Raw genomic sequence first — 4,501 nt, 5'->3', positions numbered from 1 at the left:
CCCAGCCCTGGTCGCACTTTTTTTTTTTCATCTCGTCTATATTTTGTGTCGTTTTCTCATTCTTGTTTAGTTATATGGTGGCACTATTTTTCTCTTTGTCCACGCACATGTACCATAAAGGCTACAACACTCATTCAGTCGTGAGCTGTAACAGTGGCCACCTCGTGCGGAGTAAATGGACGAAAGAAACTCATTTGGTTGATGTCACGCCAGAATCAGCGCCACAATGATTTTTATCTAGCATGTCGTTAATTGCAGGGGATGTTGTCGAGACGATGGCTGTCGCAGTGACATCGTAGATTGCCGTACACGCGAGGACGCAAGCCTCGGAGATCAAGCTGGCCTCCATCCTTCCTTTACTAACTTCTGCTGGTTTGGCGGCGACGGCGACGGCGACGACTGCTGTTATACATATAAAAAGCTGGCCTCAGTTCAGCTCATTTCGGCGCTGGGAAGTCGAATTTAGCCGGGCCGGTTTGTGTATCTAAGGCGAAGTTACTCTGTATAGTTGAATGGGTAGCCATGTGCACACTATCAATAGAATTTTTCGGGGGTTGCTCTACCTGCACTGGTTTTCATGTAACTCCATCTTCGTCTTTTATCTCACCAAACCTAGCACGTGATTATTCTGTCGACTTTCGAAGAACAATATTGAACAAAAGCAAAGTAATTTTTTGAGGTGGCGTCATAATACGTAAGAGGTGCCATCGACACTTCGTATACTTCAGCTAAAAGCCATCATAATACACATAAGCGCATTTCTACGAAATGCTATCTTTTGCATTTATCTCGTAATACATCTTGGACTGTGTAGCGTCGCAAAAACACGAAACATCATGCACGACGTTATTAACTGTCATCTAAACGGTACGTGTATGACGTTTTTGCTTTTCTCCGACATTCCTCTAAAACGAGGTTCCTTTGAACTGCTGTATATAATACAGGGTACGCAGTCGGTTTCTCTATTGGATGTTTCTAAGACTATACCTAAACGCAAACAGATATTCCAACGAAAATTTTTGGCAGATGTTAGAAACATTATTTCTGGCGGATATGTTTACTCAATATAACCTACAATTACAGCTTCAATTAGAGACTTAAATCACTAACCAGTAATTTTCAAAATGTTTTTTCCTTAATCTGAAAATAATATTTTAATAGTAATCGTGCCTCAAGCGCTATAAGTAAGCGCAAGCTCGTTAAACAAGTGTCGCTCAAGTCTGTTACATACGAAAAATTTTGGTGAAATCAAATCTTGGGTTGGTGGTAGGCCAAAAGGCCTATTTGTGCAACGACTCAAAACAACTAAAAAAGCTGAAAAAACGTGAAAAGTTTCAAAAAGACTAACCGTTGAAGTTCGTTGGACGATAAGGTTTCTAACTGATATTTTCCCAAATAACCATTAATCCGTGCGTAAAAAGAATCAGGCACATTAAAAATGGCCTTTGGAGCTGCTCTGGTAAATTGTTGGGTTTTTAAATATTAACCATACTAAAGGCCTTTGAAGTTGCCTCACGAAGTTCTTCTTCGGCACGACAACATGCAACAATGCAGAGCGCCAATTTCAAACAATAAAAAGGCTTTTAATCTTGCTGGGAATTCATTTCGCGACTAGGCATTGGCTAGCAGCTAATCTTTGCTAAGACCAATACGAGTTCCTTGTTTCTTCGAAAAGGAAAAAAACTGATACAAAAAAACACAGCGTTATTGCCCGCCAAAAGTTTTCCGACTCGACTTGAACGCAGAATTCTCTCTATTGGATCAGTCTAATGTTCTTGCACCGCTATACCGGATTCTACGTGAGTCATCTTTGTTCCAGGAGGGAATAGTCAATAATGAAGAGCGCAAACGAGGACTTTTGTACTCTGGTCAACTCGTGCTTAGCACAGTCTTCCTATTAATACACCGATTTTGAATTCCTCATTAATAAGATGCCAGGAAACGTTCTACTGTGTTTTTTGTGACCTATTTTGGATTTATGACGATTTAACTATAACAATTTAGGATCTAGTCAAAGCACTCAAAAAAAGCGTCTGTTCTTCAAATGAGTTATATTTTATATGTGTGTTCATTGGAAGTAACTAGCCAAACTCTAGTTAGTCAATAGAGATTATTGGTCTGCAGTAGCCCTCGGAATGCGTACTGCGGCGAGCTAAGTTCAAATTTACTTACTAAGAAAAAATTCAAAAACGGGATCATACACATTTGCTCTTTTTTTTTAATATATATATATATATATATATATATATATATATGTTAGTAAATTACTTAACATTCATATATTTAATTATTTTCAGTCGATATTTTCTGTCTATAGTTTTAATTAAATTAAGAGCTGTATTTCGATTTGTATCAGTTTAAGCAAACGGTCAAACTCTTCATTGACATACCATATTAACCGAATTTGTACGATGTCGCTGTTTTACGTTAAATATACGTATGTCCAAAATAGATAAATGAGCTGAAAAAAACGGTTTTCGAGCAATCCTCATACTACAATTACAAGCACACTCTTCGCGCGTGAAACTAGATTTACGGCGTTTTCAGGCAAAAGGACAATTTTGATTGGCATCACTGTAAGGCGGCGATTGAACTCCATAGTATTGAGTTAGCTGAAATATCCTATGTAACAGAGATATCTTCCCTCTAGCATTCGATGAGGCTAGAACGGAGTCGAACTTTGAGTTAGCCAAAGACGATACCAAATAAACTTCAGCATCAACAAACGGTGATTGGTTTTAGCAGGCTAACAGAATACTATTGCTGCTATTACTGATGTGCAGCGACGGGACCAGGGAGAAGAGGTCCAGAGCGTATAGAGAGACCTCTGTTTGGTAAATTCATCAGCGCCCGCTGCCGCACCGTGAATAAGCTGACGAATCAGCCCCCAGCGCGCCGTCCGCAGCCAGCAGACACCTGCACGCTTAACTAACAGTCGAGTCAAACCAAAACAGGACAAGCTGGCCATCAAGCACGAAAGTTATTCCACTTTATTTGCGGTCGGCTAATCAGAGTCTTTTTGAGTTCTGTTTAAAACTCAGATTATTCCCTCGATCCTAACGCTGCTGCTGGCACCCACAGGAGGCTGCTTCAGTCTACGACAGCAGCATCCATCGACCCAGCGCTTAAGTTGCTGCTATCGTAGTCGTTGTCTTTCTTAGCCGTCACCATTCTACTTGACAAGAAAAGTTCGCATAGAGAAAGGGCGACAACGCGATACTGATCCGCTGAAGTCTGCGAGAGCAGAAAAAAAGGATCTGAAATTTCGACATTGCCAGCCTCTCACTGGTTTAAGTCCCTAGCGGTTACTCTCATATTGGCATTGATTTCAGCGGTAACGCCAGTAGCGGTTGCTGCCGCCGCTACCGCAGCCACTGAGGCGCTGGTCGAGTTGGCCAACTTAAAAGTGTCATCTGACGTCTTCTGCGAAACTTTTAGTTAGTTTTTACATTGATACATAAACCTCATCGTTGCCAAGTAGCAGTGGTGCCATTGTGTTATGCACGTGGATATTACCATCTGTTATATTACACATGCGAGCGGGATTGACAGTAATTCGTTTGAACAGAACCTCGGGCGTTGAACAAACGGTGTCAATAAGTTATGGTGACGATTATAATGACGAGGACGGTGGCAGCCATGAATGTGCAATGGACGACCTCGACTAAGTCTGACGTGACGGCTGATCGGTACATCACACTTAAGAAAAGATTCTATAAGTTTCGATTATAAGGAACACCTCATTTATTCGCACGATCCGATTGTCCGAAATTTGTAGGGTCAATGAGTAATTGAAATGATCGATACGATATTGTGGGACAATTTTCCCTAGCTGGACACGGGTGAACGATGCATAAGTTGGATGAAGTTAGCGAAACTATGTCAGATAATGCTATTACTATTATTGCGCGCCCCAGAAGAACGAGGTCATGTATTAGCTTCACTGGCACAAGTAGTTAAGTAATCTTCATTCTTCGGTTTCTGCACAAATTGCCTCAAATACTTTAAAAGTGGTAATCTTTTATAATTTTAGCCTTGGATCATATTTTGTAGTTCACTATATTGAAGCCTTTTCAACCAGTTGTTGCGCTACCTTTGGCGGAGGAGATGCGTATGATTATAAATACGTTACAAGATAGATGACGTCGTCACACCATACTTGAACATTGTCTGGTAGCCTATTTCCACGACAATTTCGTACTACGGACACTATGAATATTATAGCCCCTCATACTGCTCAGAGCTAATACAGACATAACTAACTGTTCTCTAAGCCAGCGTTGTATATTTAGATCAAATGCAAACGAAAACGTCTGGGATTTCTATGTATATGCCTGTTTCCATGGGTACTTCGGCATTGTTCGTAAAAGCACCGGGCCAAGCGCTCAACCGGCCCATAGCGCCCGACTGCACTGTCGTGTTATCGCTTTCACTTTCAAAACTGCGGCTTTTTCCTCCGCTTACGATACTCTGATTCGCTAACCACACTCATGGCGTTGGG

General features: G+C 41.2%; 1 long non-coding RNA gene across 1 annotated transcript in view; it reads left to right on the top strand.

The window, feature by feature from the left end:
- Positions 1-2,144, top strand: part of LOC111265887 (uncharacterized) — an 87,827-nt gene extending 85,683 nt beyond the window's left edge. The window contains exon 3 of the long non-coding RNA XR_002683740.2: positions 259-2,144. This is a non-coding gene — a long non-coding RNA (uncharacterized LOC111265887). The remainder of the gene's footprint in view (positions 1-258) is intronic.
- Positions 2,145-4,501: the final 2,357 nt, after the last annotated feature.

This window comes from Varroa jacobsoni, unplaced genomic scaffold (assembly GCF_002532875.2).
Source record: "Varroa jacobsoni isolate VJ856 unplaced genomic scaffold, vjacob_1.0 scaffold_1021, whole genome shotgun sequence".
NCBI lineage: Eukaryota > Metazoa > Arthropoda > Arachnida > Mesostigmata > Varroidae > Varroa > Varroa jacobsoni.
Note: the sequence above shows the minus strand (reverse complement) of the source record. Positions and strands in the feature narration are given on the sequence as shown.